The following is a 17,879-nucleotide window of genomic DNA, read 5'->3' as shown; positions in this document are numbered from 1 at the left end:
TTCCAGATAGTTTCAAGAGGTTATATACTCACCTGTGAAATTAAAATACTTTAGGGAACAGAAAAAAAATTGTCACGAAATCCCATGTTCGCCGTTGCAAGCTGCACCTCTGTGATTAGGTAATTTTGGTGTCATGGCGACCCCCACAGAAAACAGCAACCAATGAAAAGTCCCGAAGTTGGATTAACAGGTCTGTTTTTGAGGCTCCTCCCGATGGTCGTACTCCCTTTTATTGCACGGCTATGGCGCGCGTGATCTTCGTCGTTATTGGACAGTGGAAATTTGAATTTTGAACGTGCAGAAGCGTATAAACAGCGGTAGCAGACGACAGCAACGTTATAGGTAAGGACCCATGTCTCCTGGGACATGCACTGACTGTGCGAAAATCTTATTGTAAGCTTGAGTACAAGATGTTACAGCGATTGAAGAAACAATAAGTGGTGTGGACCTCGAAATTGCGGCGCGAGTGCAAATGACATGGTCGCTGCAATCTAGTAGGTTGTAGGCACAGCTTGGCATTTTTCACGCCTAGTGTGGCACCTGGGGGGTGCTAGATCTAGCAAAAATTGAAACGACGACTAAAATATGCCGTCTATTTCCAGAAACGAAAAATGGAGGTCGTCGCCACGGCGGCGAGAGTATCTTACTTTGGTATCATTAGAAATTGGGAAGAATTGTTGCTGGACGACCAGGCGAGAGAAATACTGAAGAAAAAATTGCGTCCAACACATTTACGTAACAGTTTATTGGCTCGTGCAGAGAATGGCCTTCCTGCTAATATGAATTCACGTGGATAAAATATCCAGCAAAGCTTATAGTCAGGACAAGAATGAGTCACAAATGCTTTATTACATCATTTTGTTCAAGTGAGAAACGTTGAATGCAGGAGAAGGCGTTAATCATTTCACCAACAAATGCTGAAAACACCACGGATCATTGTTTTCCAGGCTGTCTCACTATTAACGAATGGCGAAGAATCGTTTGTGGCCGTAAAGTGAAAATACTTACCCACTATCCAGAAGATGCGTCCAACGGAGCTCCATACTTCTTTACATTCCATACCGCTGTGAGACACATATGGGAAGTAAAGAAGCACGGGGACCCGATTGAACAACAAAGATCGTGACACACCGGAAACTGCTCTGGATGAAGCCAAATGAGCGGCTGACTCACCGCCGGGCGTCTTGTACGTGTATGGAAGAAAATCCTCTAAAGCCTTCAATGGACCATCCCCGCCGCCAAGACAAGAGGGGGAGAAAACATCTGGAAGCCTCTTCTGTGCTGCACATGTTTAGTCTGGATGACCGCGGCCTTTTTTGCTCGGGAACCCTCTCACGTTCCTCGCTGCAGGCGCTGCTGTCGCAGACGTTTCTTACTGGCGGACAATCTTACCGAGAAAGTAAAGGCCAAGATAATGGCAGTTGAGACCTCAATGGTTGATATCCACGCATTTCTGCCGGACTGGGCACGGAGAGTGAAGCTGCGTGTGTGCGTCCGTCGCGATGCTCGAGCCTCGTCTCTGAACCTCTCGGGGCCTCCTGTCCTTATAAGGCCACACAGGGGTTATAAATACGCACCTAAAAACGGCCCGGTACCGTGCAGCAATTTTTAGCCGACCCGAGGTTTTCTTTCTTTTCGTTTTATTTTTTCGTGCGCTACTATCTTCTTACGTAATTGGAGTGAGGGGAGAATTGTAGCCTCATTCCGAGGTCCCGTCCGTCAGACGGCGCAACTCAACCATTCAAACGAGCAAGGAACGGCGCAGCACCGACGAAAAGCACCGTTATTCTAAGTCAAGTTCGAACCAGGTTTTTATCGCAGAGTTTTCTGTGGCATCTCTTTTAACCTTTTTTGGACGTGCTCTATAAATACTCTGAGTTTGTTGACCCTGACCCCCGCGGAGCCCACAAGGGGTTGCATCCTCCTGGGGAATTATTGGCCGTGATGGCGTTCCCGACGAGTATAATACATGTTTTCGTGGTTTGTTTACCACAGCTCTGACCGTTTCTTCGTGAGAATGATAAATTCCGTGGGAAAGCGGTTAATATGTATACTAATGACAACATAAAACATGGACGTACAAAATACTTTTGTTGACATAAGGCCATTTCAAACAGTACAAAGCCTTCCCTGGAATTAGTCGTCGAACAAACATGAACGAGTGTTTTTAGTTGAAGTGTTTAGAGTAGACTCAGAAAATAACTGGTTGGCCACATCCATGTTTGAAGAAGGCCGAGCTTGGGCTCGTCAAACGTCATCTTTTGAGCTGTTAGTGTCGCGTGCCCAAGCCCAGGCTTCCCCGATCTTGGATAGTTGACACAACTCATGAGAATTAACGCTACTGGCAAGTTGAAAGTAAATGCTGCAGTTGAGAGAGAACCAAGAAATCGCTTGCCGCTTGATCAAAAGCCTTTTCATCCTGCTATACTTTGGGGTGTTTATTTTAAGGGATTACCAATGTTGAGCTAATTAATTCGATGTATGTGTCAAATTTGCGAAATTGAAATACATATTACGAGAACAGAACTTTTGCTTTCGAAAGCTCGTCCATGAGCATTATGAACGCAATGCGCGTGAAAGACTCGTTAACATCACTTAGAGCATTATGGTATTAACCGAAGGCATTCTGAAATACTTGGGCATGCGGGACATGAAACTCATGGCTTGCGTGTTACTGGTCCGTTCAACATTGCGCGTATAAAGCTTTGGATGGAAGGACTTCTGTATGTACTGCTTGCGAAACACTTGTCTGAAATCTCAGTTCAAAGGTAGAGCAGCCCGTATTGGCTTGGTTGCCCCTTGGTGTGTTTGAGGCTGGGCAGTACGGAGTACGAGTCTATAGTAGTCGAAGGAAAAAAAAATCTTGCAACCAATGAGGGGCGCGCAGCTGTGATCGACAGGTCGAGTCTCTTGTTTAGGATCCTCCCAATGGCCGTACTCCCTTTTAAAGGGAGACTCCGGGACAATTGGTAATTCTCATAGTGACCGCATAAATAAGTTCGGTACATTCTTCAGAAATGGGACACAGAGTTGGTTTGGCGGTAGGGGACTCGTAAGTTGCCAAAAGAGCTGGGAAGCTTATATCGAAACCGAAACTCTTGAAGGCTCCCGCATCCTGTACCTTGCGTGACGTCACAGGTCGTCTCGTGCAGGCCGTCGGCTTTTAATTTAGTTTGGGGCACGCGCTTGGTAACTTCTTCATGCGAGATGGATGACGAGTCATCCGCTTCCACGATTTGTAAATTACACGCCACAGGTAGAACAGAACCTACAGGAAGGAGCGCGTGAAGAATACCGGGGAGGTGAAGCCCAGTGTTGCTGGACCGCTTCCGTGCATTACCGCCAAATCACTCGAAGGAAAATAATTTTTTTCTAATTATCTGTGCTACCCGGGGATGAGAAATTGTGTCCACACACACAGACATCATACGAGATGGGTTGATGTCGCACTGTTACATCAATACGTTTTTGGTGCGGAGTGTCCCTTTCATACACAGAACTGTAGTTGCGTCGTGAGGCGGATATTTGGTATGTGTTAAACTTCAAAGCAGCCAGATTCACAAGGGAGTAGGAAGAAGCACACAGAGCTGCAACTCTCAACTATCAGAGGGTGCAAATACTGCGTGCAAAGAATGGACCTCTGATCGTTGAGAGCTGCAGTTCTCTGGCAGTGCTTCTTCCATTAGTTCCTTGTGAATCTGGCTGCTTTACCCAAATTTCCACTATCCAGTCATGATGGGGATCTCGCGGTCCGATGTAGGGTAAGGTGGTCTATGTTGAAGACAGTTGAACTATTTTGTTAATAGCAGTCAGAATAATCGCCTAAATTGTACTATAATTTGTTAACTGAATCCCCAAACCGTTGAGAAATGATCCACAAATTATTGTGGCGCTAAACCAGATATTTATTTCGTAGGAGCCAAAAATGACAGACAACATATTTTCATCAACTTACCCCACCCTATGGATAAGTTGAGGGCATCAAAAAATTAATGCCCGGTTTACATTTTGTCTTTTGTTTGGGCCAGCCGAAAGGTCAGCCACGAGTAATGCACATGGAAACACAGGGCAGTGACACAGCATCATAACGGCGAGGTCATATTTTATTAGCAGAAGTGAGCAAATTGGAAGTCAATGCTCGCGTAAGTTACAGAAAGCCCCTCTTACCTCGACCACATCTGCAAAACAGCGTCTGACGTGTTTCTAATAAGCCACGTGCAGAACTTCAACACGTTACTTCAAAGCCCAGACAACGAATGTGTCCACCCTGGTGTCACAGATAAGAAAAAATTATTGCTAAGAAAATGCGAAAAACCCAAACTGTCTTTCAAGTAGCCCCTCTTTACCGGATGGTGCGGACGGGCTCCGGCATAGGAGTTGCCGATTATGACAAAGTCGGAAGACCTAGTAGGTCGTGCATAATATGAAACTCCCGTCCGCATGATCCTCTAGAATCGGCACGTGGCACCCAGTATGGCACCAAGGCTTCGGCACGCGGCAGCGCAGTACACAAAAGGGCGTCTGGCCATTGGGAAGGGCCTGAAGGAGAGGCACGACCTGGCATTTAAACTCGAGCGCTTTTCATTGGTTGCTGTTTTCTATGGGGGCCGCCATAACACCAAAGTGTTCCCGAAAATGGCGGCGTGATTTCCAGTATATAGGCAAGGTGATTTCGGATATAGTTACAAGAATATATACTCGCAGAACGAAATTAAAGTAGGGTAAGATGGGGCAAGATGAGACCGAAATTTGCAATTGAATATGGAATTTTTATTTTTCGTGTTTTTCAAAAAACGAAAAACTACCCATAGGTACGTTCTCAGAGGTCTAGAGCTTCTGATCTGTAAATCAGAACGGACGTAACCGATTCTAAAATAAATACAAAACAAGAAATTCAAAAATGCAGATTGTCTCATCTTGCCCCAACCCTCGGGGCAAGATGAGACAGCACTTGGGGAAAGGTGATACACGCCGTGGTAATGAACTATACAAATTAGTTTTTGCAATTTAAGCACCTACACAGCCCCCTTGAGCCCAGCGCCTACATGACGTGCGATAAAACCACACAGAACCCGGTGCTATTTCCCTCCATTGTCCTTCGCAAACAAGGCACCGCCAGTCTGATCTGTCGCTGGTCGCTCGCTTTTGAGTGCGCTTCTGCTTTGCTGGAAAATCCTAGGCAATATGCAAAAAAGAAATCTCTGAAGAACAAGCATAAGGCCACCTAATAGTTGAGTGATCAGTTTCTAAATTACTTAAATTGCATTAGTAGATGGGTAGAAATCCAGCGAACCGGTAGAGATGTAGGAAGGGAGTTGCCTCAGGACAGAAGCCGCCGATATTTCAAACAGAGACTGTCCCAGAAGAAGAACAGTCTCTGTTCGAAATATCGGCGGCTTCTGTCCTGAGGCAACTCCCTTCCTTAAATTGCATTAGGTTGTTGCGTCTTGCTCCGTGGATACTATAGGATACATTAATTTTTCATTTGAACACCAGATAACGAAGAGTGCCCATATTTTGCATACATCTAGATGAATGTATAAAGGAATAGGATGCGGACTTACATTGATAGAATAAACCTGCGACACGCTGCTGCACAGCTGACAAGAAAAAGGACTACGGAAAATCGCGCCTTTTTCTTTGCAGGTCTTTACATTCCAGGCAAACGCAAACACCATTCCGGACAATTCTCACGTGCAATAAAGCGGACATGCAGAGCCACCTATGAGTAAAGTTTCAAGCGCATGGGGCAACGCGTCTCTGAGACAGGCGGCGTCGAGCAAAAAAATGTCTCATGTTGCCCCACGTTACCCTGATATATGTGAAAACATTTTGTCATGAAATTCTCATTTCGCCGTTCCAATATTTACGCCGGCATTTTCTGGAAATTTCGGTGTCATGGCTGCTGCCACAGAAAAAAGCAACCAAAGAAAACCCCTCAAGTTTGGTTGACACGTCGAGCTTCTTTTTTCTACTCCAGTTGCCAGGATGGAGGGAGGTACCCTAACTTTTCCCGTAGAGGATCGAGTAGAGGTCACGTAAGCGAAGTTACAGCTTTTTCTTGGGAGCTTCCAGGCCCGGTGTAATACATGGAGGCCAAGGCCAAGATGGGTCAAAGAAATGCGGAAAGGAGACGTTCCCGCAATATATTTCCTTCGATAATAGACCTCTACCCGAGAAACGTCATCATGACGTTGGTAGACAGACTGACGGAAGGGGAGGGCTGGGTTCCACGAATGGGCAATTGTTCGCTGCCTCCTATTGAAAGAAAAGTAGATCCGAATGTCGCTCCGCTTTCAGGGACCGCCACCTTGTTTGCCCCTAGCTTCGAGCGTAGTTCAACCTACCAAATTCGTGGCGCTGTCGAACAATATGACGTCATTTGTTTACAAACAGGGAGATGTCTATTGGGTGCATGCTCTAGAGGTGACGTACCGGTGACGTTTTTCGATATTTCGGAGGAAGGAAAAAGGAACCTTCGAATTGGTACTTCTCTGCACGTTTTAATTACAGACAGCAACAACAACGGATTAATTAACCTAATTCCTCTTACGTTACTGTCAAAGTGACCGGATCTTTCATACCGCGAAGGGAGATTTCTTTTTACTTTAGTGCCCCTTAAATCTTATGCTGCGAGTATATATATTCTAGCAGCTATCCGCAGAATCACTCCTGTACTTTCGCTCCGCTATCATTAGTCATGCGAAAATACCCAGACAGCACAAGATGTTGCAAATGTGTCAATTGCATCAATGTTACTGGAACCTTGAACTGTTGCAGCAATGTTTCATGCCCAAATTAATCGTTGGAGCAATTTATTTGTTTCAGTGTTCATGCTACGTTTCAAAGATAGCGTAAAGCTAACATTGCGGTGGTGTTAATGAAGCAATGCAAGATATGTTGCACTGAGGTAATATGTCGCGTTTACATTGTTGATGCAATGTTTTGCAAGCAATGACAATGCTGTGTTGCAATTGCATTGCTTAAAAAAAAAGAAAAGAAAACGCTGAATCAGAAACGTAAATGCAAGGTTTATGCAATATCTTCATTTGAACCTTCTCGCTCTGTTTAAAAAGATGCTGTGACTATGTCGCCGAAGCAGTGTTGCGTATGCTACACTGACGAAATGTCGGAGTTACATTGCTGATGTGGTGCCTGGCAAGCAATGCGAAATTCATGCGACGCTGCAATAGCATTGCTCACAAAACACTGCATCAGCAACCTAATTTCAGCGTTGCAGCAGTATCATTGTATCAGTGTGTCTGCTGTATTTGAAAGGATGAGTAAAGCTAACATTGTGATTCTGTTGCGATGGCAATGTTGCACATGGTACATTGAGGAAAAGTCGTAGTTACAATGTGTAATAGAGATGTTACCTCTAGGCAACATATTGAAAGAAACATAATGTTGCAATTTTTGCACGCAACATTGCCGAGGCACTTCAGTGTTTCAGTAACACAGTGTTTGCAGCGTTTTGTTCCTTCTGTGATTCCCATAAATAAACAACGAAATGAAATTTTCGGAACTTCCCATGATGTTCACGCACCAGTTATCAGTTTGCTTTTGTGTTCAAAAGTTGCGACAACGTTTCATGCCACACATGTAATGTTAGCACAACGCTTCTATTTCTATGTTGGTGCAGCATTTCAGATGTTGCGTTTTGGAAACATGGCGATTATATTGCTGAGGCAATGTTTCACGTACTGCAGTGAGGGAACGCTGATATTGAAACAATATCGTAGCAATGGTAACAACAGACCTTCAGTGGGAACTGAAAAATAAATTAAAAAGCAAATGGTAAATGCGGGCAATATGAAAAAAAAAAAAAAGATGTCTGAGAATGTTTGGTGTGACCATTATGGACAGAATTAATTCAGACTGTGAGAGGCTTTATATTCTGGGACAACACTGCGAACGCACGATGGGAGACGAGTCAGACGACTATGGACGAAAGTGTCGGGACGAGGACAAGATACGCTCAAAGAAAAGTAATCTAGCTCAGAACTTGAAATTCATTGCAATCCATTCTTACGCGAATGCGTGCTTGAACACTCGTTATGGCATTCTTCCATAGCGTCAGTGCGACCAGAGCCCTTGAGTCCTCGCGTGGTATAGTTGTTAGAATGGTTTCCTATCACGCTAAGACTGGAATGTATTACGGGTTCGAATCCCGGCTGTGCTGTTTGAGATCGACTTTCTAGACGAATGTCGGTACCGTTCCCCCTGAAGTAGACCCTGGACGGATACTAAGTGTGCGAGCGTACAGTGCTACATAGCACATATATCACCAAGACAACCTCCTCCAGCAGTGCAAAATAACCGGTCATTAGCAACGTTACATCAACCTTGATATGCCACATTTTTGGAGTGTTGTTGCTGTAACATTGTTGCAAAATAATGAAGGCGGTCGTTAGCAATGTTGTTTCTGCAGCATTGTTGCAGTATATAACGAAGGCGGTCATTAGCAACGTCACATCAACATTGAAAAGGAACATTTTTGCAATGTTGTTTCTATAACATTGTTGCAGCAAACGAAGGCGGTCATTAGCTGCTTAACATCAATATTGCATGGTAATATTGGTGCAGTGTCACTGCAACAGTTTGTGCTTACTGGGTACGTTTCGTTGATCCTGTTAGGCCTAGTAGTGAATACCGGCATCCCAAGAAAATAGCAGGAAAGACGTCGCTGATGGTGATAGCCATGACTGTGCCTCCATGTATAGTTTTCGGATGGTGGTGGTGGGTGGTAGAGCACTGCACGGGCCCGGGCCCGACCCGGCCCGCGGGCCGGGCTGGGCTTGTTATTGGCTGTGTGCTCCGGGCCGGGCCGAGCCCGGGCCGACAAAATACGCCAGCACCACGGGCCGGGCCGTTAAAATACGCCACCACCGCGGGCCGGGCCGGGCCCGGGCCGACAAATATGTTCCCAAGAGTCAGGCCCGGCCGGGCCACGCAGCTAATTCCACACATTGGAGATGCATTAGTTCATATCATCATGCGCTTGCGTCATTCCTGTGCATATTTTGCAAAGACAAGCAAGGGATACTGCATTATGCATATGATTCGACCGTCTAGAACATTCTCCAAGCCACTTTACATTGCTCCTCACTCCTCACATATTTCACAATCACTCTGGCAAAGCTTGGTGAGAGGGATAGGGACTGGGAGAAGCAGTTTGTCGACAGCATGCTCTATCTCCGCAAAATCTTGACAGTGTAACGATAACGCCCCGTGCGTTCTGGATTTAATTTGGTCTCGTGCGGTTACGGTGTTAAACCGCCATCACTTGTATGTTTGTCTTCTCTCCTTATAAATTTACTTATAAATTTGTTTGATAATCGCCAGAAACGCGTACGTCGCGGCTGGAAATACTAGGCCGGGATCTACTCGCCGGGTCACCGAGCCGGGCCGGGCCGGGCCGGGCTCTATTTGCTTAGACGCCGGGCCGGGCCGGGCTCTAGTCACTGGGTCACCGGGCCGGGCCGGGCCGGGCCGCATAAAAATATGAAGGTCCGGGCCCGGGTCGAGCCGGGCCATTTTTCGGTGCGCCCGGGCCGGGTCGGGCCCGGAAAAGTCGGCCCGTGCAGTGCTCTAGTGGGTGGTGAAAGAGCTCGCCGTTGTCGGCCTCACAGAGGTGGGCAACGTCACGACTGACGGGGAATGTGCGTCCTGGGCCGACTTCTAAGGGAACTGTGCCGACATATGTTTGAAAACGTCTGAGGAAAACCCAGGAAAAACCCCAGATTCGAACCCGGGTACCTCCCAGTCTCGGCGTGACATGGCCAGCACGCTAACCACTGAGCCACGGGCGCTGAGCTCCGGCGCATTCGTTCCTCAGAGTGACACGCTATAGCAGCGAATAGTACCGATCGGACTTGCTAACATGTGACTAAGCACGCGTCTGTAAGTTGATTGAGGCTTGTATTTCTTTAAATACAATGGAAAATTGGAGAAGCACCAAACTACGTCATTATTATTCACCGTGCGCATCTAGACACCGCCGCCATGGCTGTGGCAACTCTGATGCCTTTGGTGTAGAAAGAAGAGGGGCTGCTGTCGTTGGGCCACCGCAGGACATTTTTCTGGAGGGCTTCATCTGTGTGGAACATCTTTCTTCCAAGGTGCCCCTTAAGGTGGCCAAACAAATGACAAGTTTTTGGGGCTAAATCTGGGCTGTAAGGGTCATGGGGGCAAAACCTCCCAGCGCGTTTCGGCCAGGGTTCCTACCGCCAAATTCGCAGTGTGAGGCCGGGTATTGTCATGAAGAAGAATGACCCTTACAGAAAACATCCCAGAGCCCTGGACCGGTAATCCAGAAGATGTGGGTTCGAGTCCTACAGCTGGCTAACATTTTCAGTGACTTTCATCTTTCATCCCAGGCCTTTTTATTTTTTATTATTAATATTTTTTATTTTATTTTATTTATTTATTTATTTATTTTGCAAATCGCGTTTAGCAGGGCACCTTTTATCAGCGTGGAGTAGTTTGGGCATTAATCGCGACCCCTTGCTCCAAGAAGTTCACATGGATGACACCCCGCATGTCCTTGACCTCGAGACCTTGTCTGTGTTGTCGTTTTTTTTTTTTTTTTGTCCCCTAGTCTCGGGGTTTTTAAGTTATGGATCCCGAGTATGGGTTTTAGGTACCGGAACACCCGTTTCACGGCGGCCCAATCCGGGGTGCGCGGCTTACTGACGCGGCGCCAAAGAATACCAATCGCAAATGCAATGTCCGGTCGTGTTGTTGTACTTAGGTACAGTAACTCCCCAACAGCTTTGTTGGTAAATGTTATTGACAGTCAGCAAATCCTCTTCCCCAGTAAGCTTCATGTAGTCTGTCTCCATAGGTGTCGCACTGGACTTAGCGTCAACGAGGCTATACTTTTCCAGTAGCGCGTCTATTTTGTTCCTTTGATGAATGAGGAAACAATCTTAAAAGCGATAAAACCCCGGTGCAGGGGACACAAAGAGACAACACAGACGAAGCACTGTCAGTGCTTCGTCTGTGTTGTCTCTTTGTGTCCCCTGCACCGGGGTTTTATCGCTTTTAAGATGTACCACCAAACAGCCCGGTTTTTATCGCTTTGAAACAATCTTCGTGTGGCCTTTCCACCTCAATACCGAGATAGTGGCTTACGTGACCAAGGTCTTTTCAAAGTATTTGTTTAGGTTTCGCCACACTTCCATGATGGACGAGTCATCTACCGTGTCTTCCCATTTCGCCTATTCCCATTTTGCCTAATGCTTCTTAGCAGATTATCTCGCCATCCCTTAGCAGGTTCACCGACCTCGAACTGCAGGGGGTCCCATTTGGCCTAATGTATGCTGCAGACAGTCCCACTTCGCCTACTAATCCGTGTTACGTAAGAAAGAAGGCGGTCCTCTGGCATGCTGCCAAAAGTCCATTTCGGATCTTCATATAACTTTATATGCAACCTTGTTGGTTTCATTGAAGCATGAGGTCTGTATTTATAATTCATATTACACCAGGGTTTCTTCCCTCATCTGTTGGTTCACAAATATAGACTGAAACATAGTTTTCATTTACATTTTTTAAATTAAAAGGGCAGCTTTGTTTTCTGCACTTCATAATTCTTCCAAATTTGCAGCTCTACTCAATATGCATTAGATGTCCCACGGCATCGAGGTACGACATCATGTCCCGTTCGCAATTCTGAATTATTGACTGCTCAATGACATTCTTAAGTAGCATCACAACTTTTTATTAATTCCAACGCCCTACGCCGGCTTTTTCAAATGACCCTAAGTGATTTGGGAGAAATTCACAGCACACCCTGGAGGAGACTAGAATTTGTACGACACCGACCAGAAAAGAAATTCCTGTCGGAAAATATTTCCGTGTATAACTCCCACCGTTAGATAATGCGCAGGCCCTCTTCAGAGCACCTTTTTACCGAATAATGCGCGCGTTATACACCGGAAAATACGGTAGTTAGGTTGAACGTGGGTTAAGGCGTCTCGCTCGGTGGTGTCGTGCTAACTGGGAGGCGGTGGGTTCGAATCCTACCACCGGTTGTGCTGTCTGAGGTTTTCCCTGGGTTTTCCGAAGACTTTCGAGACGAATACCGGCACAGTTCCCCCTGAAGTCTGCCCTAGACGCATATTAACCCCCTATCCCCTCACTCCTTCCTGCTGTCCTCTCTCCATCTGTTCTCATCTGTACGTCGCTCATAGCCACCTCTCATCTCCACATAGCCACATCTCGCTCATAGCAACCTCGCCGTCGCTCATGGCTACGCGGCGCTATCACGAAAGAAAAAAAAAGAGTTAAATTAAACACGACTATAGTGACGCCAGTTTCCATATTTAACATCGCTCAGGTGACACTGAACATGGCTCGAAGCCTTGTTTCATTCGTCATGCTGTCCATCAGGAGTCACTATGTAAAATGTTTGTAAAATGTTTTTGTTATATTTGTACATTATATTTACACGTTATATTTGCAAATGTAAAGGGTCTTTGTTTCGGACGACGTAAGGTAGTTGTCCGACGAGCACATTCATTTCTTGCACACGTCATCATCGGGTCGGAGCGTGTAAGTAACGCCCACTTGCCGACAGTCCCGTTTTGCCTAATGAGATTGCACGGCAGTCCCATTTCGCCTAACGGGTGTTACCCCTCCCGCCTCTTTAATCCGATAATCCGGGTTAGGCAAAATGGGAATAGGCGAAATGGGATGTAACCGTCATCTACATGGCTAATCAGCATGTCATCCACGTATAGCAAAATATACATGGGGCTCTTACTCATCACTTTGGTGTACAGACGTGGATCAGCCGTGCTTCGGGTAAAGCCTTCCTGCAGAAGCACCGTGTTCGCCTCGTGCGGCTTGATTCAGGCCGTAAAGAGATTTCTACAACTTGCAAACAAGATGTTCTTCCCCCTGTCCAATAAATCCCTCCACAATATCACCATTGAGGAACGCAGTCTTCACGCTGACGCACCTTCATTTTTTGAGTTGCCGATATGGTGAGAAGGATCCGCAATGTTGTGAGTTTTGCAACTGGGGCAAACGTAGCGTCGTAATCTTCCCCATATTTTTGCGAATATCCTTGGGCGACAAGTCTTGCTTTGTATCTATCGATATTTCCCATCCTTGTCCCTCTTTGTCTTAAAAATCCACTTGGTGGCAACGGGTCCAACTATTCAGTTGGCGTAAGGACTCGATCTCCTCGTTCGCCGCATCTATATCCACCTTGTTTGTTCACAAGGGGGCAACGCTTGCAATTCCTTCCTGGATCCTTGGAAGGGGCGTACGTCAGCCGTTCCGGCGGAACTCCTTTGTTGCTTCTCTGTGAGCTACGAGGTACAGGAACAGGCGGGACTACGTCGTCCTCTATGTCGTCTTGTTCCCCTAGAGCTTCGTTTCTCGATAAGCCTGCCTGTATTTCGATTTCAACTTCATTTGTTGGTTATCATGTTGCCCGGTCTTGCCCGCACTCTCCGATTCTTGTACATCCGTTGGAACAGTGGGATAGCGTTTCGATTCGCAGCAGAATTTCTCTATCACTTGACTCTCGTCAATGATTACGCTGCGCGCTACTCTTACTCTACGGCTCCCTTTCAGAAGGACTCTGCAGCATTTTTGCGTTTCGCTGAAGCCGACCAAAATTCCCTCAACAGCACGAGCGTCCCACTTGCTCCGTTTTTCTTTCGGGACATGCACAAATACTTGGCCTCCAAACATCTTCAGATATTCAAGGTTCGGCTTACTGTCATTCCACAGCTCATACGGTGTCTTATCAACTGCTTTCGTGGGAAGTCGATTCTGAACGTAGCAAGCTGTCAAGATAGCTTCTCCCCAATACATTTCCGGCATATCCGCGCCGAAAAGCATGCTTCTGGCACTTTCGCATAGGGTACGGTTCTTCCGTTCTGCAACGCCGTTCTGTTCGGGATTATATGGAACAGAAGTCTGGAGTGTGATCCCTTGATTGCGTAGAATGTCTAGTTCTCCCAGCAGTGTACTCTGAACCATTATCAGCACGAAGGATTCGTGGATATCTCCCAAACTTATTCTTCACCAGCGCCAAAAATTCTTCAAGTTTAGAAGAAACTTCGTCTTTCGATGTCAACAGGTAGACCACCGTATATCTGGAGAAATCATCTACAGGGTGTTCAAAATTAAGCTTTCACGAGCGCTACGCAAACACAGCGATGACAGGAAACCGGATGGTAACTTTACGCTACTTGTGTAAGAAACAGGTGCTGCTAATTATGTAGCACCTGTTTCTTACTCAAGGAACAGAAAAATAGCAGCCAGTTTTCTTTTGTTCGCCTATTTATAAAGTGCTAGTGAAAGCTTAATTTTGGACACCCTGTATAAAGGTAACGAAGTATCTGTTTTTGCTTGGCGTGAGCACCCTCATTGGCCCACAAACGTCTGTGTGGACAAGATCCAGGATGTGATCAGCACGGGAGCTTTCTTTCGGAAATGATTTCCGCTTCATCTTGCCTTTGATGCAACTTGTGCATTTAGGCATATGGTCACAGTCTTGGATGTGAATTCCCTCTGCTAAGGCTTTGCTGTGTAGCCGTTTAACTGCCTCAACTCCTATGTCCCAAACGATGGTGCCAGACAGACATGAATGCAGTTCCTGTGGCTCGAAACTCGCGTGGCGTAGGCACCTTCCGTACTGCTTGTACCTAATCGGTATAGATCTCCCTGAATTCTTCCTGTAGGTACCATTGCACCAGTCCTGGTAATGATGCAACGGTCGTCGTCAAATGTCACCACGTACCCAAGCTCTGTTAGCCGCTTCACAGAGAGAAGGTTCGTTTCTAGAGCAGGCACATAAAGGACGTTCCTGACTTGAATCCTCTTTACTGTGGACTGGGATACTTGGAAAATGAAGGATTCCGTCTCGTATGCCTTGAGAGGTGACATGCTGTCCATTAGCCACGGTGACAAGTTCCGTCTTATCCTTGTAATTCTTCGTGAAGAAGCTGCGGTCATTACACATGTGGCTAGTGGCTCCAGAGTCGATGGACCAGTTCTTCAGAGAACAATCACCTCCCGAAAAGAAGGCTATCTCTGTCGATGACGATCGTTCGGACGCTGCCGTCCTGACTCTCTGAAGGTTCCTCCTCTGGGCTTGCCGTGCTGTACAATTTCGCCGAATATGGCCAATATTCTTGCAGAAGAAACATTCCCGACTGTCCCGAGAATTCCTTGCGGTGCCCTGACCTTGAGCACGAAGCGCAGTTTCCGTATCAGACGTTGAAGCCGTCATCTCGTGTCTCCTCTTGTACTCGTCGGCCAATTTCCCTTTCACATATTCCAATGTGAGACTGTCATCAGGACGAGTAACAAGTGCTTCGTAGCTGTCTGGAAGTCCACTCAGAAGAAGGGCAGCCAGTTGACCAATCCCTCTGAGACGTTCCACCAGTTCCAGAACGCGCCTGATATATGCCCGCATGTCTTCATCCTTATCCAGCTTCGACTGATAGAGCTTTCTCAAAAGGTAAATCTTATTGGTGAGGTTTGCCCTCTCGTGGATCTTTCTCAGCTCTTCCCACATTTGCCATGCAGAGGAACAATTAGACACATGAATAATCTGACTGTCATCAATGCTGAGACAAATGGTGCTTTGCGCCTTACGGTCTCCTGCGATCCACGTAGTGGGCGGACTCTCCGGTGCTGCCTTGGTGACATACTTCCAGGTTTCTTCACGGATGAGAAGCATCTTAATTTTAAATTTCTATGCCTAGTAGTTTCCGTCCACCAACTTGGCCACCGCGAACTTGCTTGAGTCAGACATATCTTCTCCTTCAACAAACAGTGCAACCGTGTCCATAACCTAGATGTGGATCGGAGAAAAGCAATCCAGTGACGGTGGAACAAGAATGGTTTATTCAACCGTCCCGCGCAGAGTGGGCTGAGCGCGCGCGCGCTATATGCACGTATGTTGTCGCTTTCTTTATATGCCAACAACCATAACCCGCCTTTCGCCAAACTGTCTCATTCGTGCACTATTCCTCTTGACGTCGCTTGCTCCCCATGCTGTGCCTGTAATATTTGCAAAATCTCAGCTGGTTTGACGTTCTCCTTCACAAGGAACTTGATTATGCATCGCTGTTCCACAACTATACAGACCACGACCTACTAGATTATAACGACCATGTCATAGGCACCACTTCCCAGCATCGCATTTAGAAGCTAGCGGTGGCGCTACTCATCGATCCGGCTATTGCTTACTCAATTTCTGCAATACTTTGTACTTGGGCTTACCTTAGTATATTTGCACAAGCGGTGGATGTCCCTGGGGAGATGCTTCTTTCTAAAGTTGATTATCATCATCATTCTACGCGTTTTCATAGGAGCTGTTGCTGCCGTCTGCTACGGTAGTCGTACGTCCGCTTCTGCGCGTTCAAAATTCCAAGTTTCCATTGTCCAATCATGATGTAGACCTCGCGTGCCGATGAGTAGCGCCCCTAGCGGATCGTGCGGACGGGCTTCTCATAGGGGTTATGACATGGTCGGTATAATCTAGTAGGTCGTGATACAGACACACTGCTCGCCGCCATGATAGCTGCCGCTGCTACACGTGCCGCTGACCCGAGAAGGATTGCACTTGGTCCTCCGAAAGTTTTATTCAGTTATATTTACTCACTTATCTTTCTCGAGCAAAAGTCTTTTTCAACCTTGGCCTGAAATTCAGCTCCAAAGAAAAAGCTGTGTCACACTAAGCTCGCGTTCGGACTCGAGAGAGTAGACCCTTTGTGGGCAAAAATGCCGCCTCTCGTGACGTCGTACCCGTGGCTATGTCTCCCGTTCTAAAATTCAAAGATTCAACACCACAGGTGCTCGAGAGTCGACTCCCTGGGACTCTCCTCCACCGGTCGCAGAGTACATGACGTAGCATGACTCTCATACTCGCACGTCGCGCAAGGGTGCGGCGACCACCCAGTTCATACCAAGACATCGCGTACCTGGACAACTCATACCAAGCGGACTTATACCACACAACTTTTTTAGCGGGAAGGGGGTTGTTTTTGGGAGCAGCTTTTCAACCTCAAAATTCACGTCACGTCGGGAAAGGCCATATCAGGAAAAAATGTCACAGAATTTTACTAGAATTCCCCAAATGACATTTACCGAAGCGCACTGAACGATGGTTAAACTTCACTGCAATGGTTATTTCAAATAAGCAATTTTGAAAAGAAGTCAAGTTGAAATTGTCCTGCATTTTCGTCGTCCTGTGGAATACTAACGCAAGTTATATTTCGGTAAGTATCCAACCCGTATTCCGGCTCATCACAATACTTTTCGGGAAAATCGAAAGGTGTCCATTGGCACACTTCTCCAGACGTTGTATTCGTGATGGAAATGAAAGAAAAAGATGGATATGTTAGTCCCGACCCAGTCAGGACTGGCTACTCCCGAACGCGTTTGTGGGTGGAAAAATAGAGCCAGAAAAAAGAGAGAGAGAAAAAAAAACACAGTAAAGAGGTAGATTCCTTTTTAATTTTAGATTTGATTTAGCTGTTCTGTTCTATTCGTGCCGCACCTCAGCTCATACCAGACAGTTTGAAATGGTTTCTTTAAAAAAATTCCCGTTTCCCATTACAACTGCAGTGCGCTTGAACTATACTTTAGTGTGCATCGGCAAATGTTATCTGTGGGATTCGTACATTTCCTTCAGCATAAGTCACATTCTGTGACATTTTTTCCTGGTGTAGCCTTTCCCGGCATGACTTGAATTTGGGTGGCAGAAAAAGAAAAAAAACCACTCCCATAATCAACACCCATTCTCGCATAAAAAGGAAAGGACGGTTAAGTGTGGTATGCGTTCGCTCGGTATGAGTTGTCTTGTCTGGTATGAGTTATTATTTATGCAGGTATGAAACAATTCATGC

At 46.4% G+C, this 17,879-nt stretch overlaps 1 protein-coding gene and 1 long non-coding RNA gene across 2 annotated transcripts in view; one reads left to right on the top strand and one right to left on the bottom strand.

Moving 5' to 3' along the window:
- The window catches only part of LOC135398739 (E3 ubiquitin-protein ligase MIB1-like), a 116,841-nt gene that overhangs the window by 63,284 nt on the left and 35,678 nt on the right, over nucleotides 1-17,879 (top strand). The window lies entirely within an intron of this gene.
- Nucleotides 831-1,510, bottom strand: LOC135397521 (uncharacterized). Its single transcript, XR_010423646.1, has 2 exons — nucleotides 1,174-1,510; nucleotides 831-1,064 (listed from the first exon to the last, which is right to left on the bottom strand). It is a non-coding gene; the product is annotated as an uncharacterized LOC135397521 (long non-coding RNA).

This window comes from Ornithodoros turicata, chromosome 6 (genome assembly GCF_037126465.1).
Source record: "Ornithodoros turicata isolate Travis chromosome 6, ASM3712646v1, whole genome shotgun sequence".
Classification (NCBI taxonomy): domain Eukaryota; kingdom Metazoa; phylum Arthropoda; class Arachnida; order Ixodida; family Argasidae; genus Ornithodoros; species Ornithodoros turicata.
The sequence above is the reverse complement of the archived record's forward strand: the minus strand, read 5'-3'. Positions and strand labels throughout refer to the sequence as shown.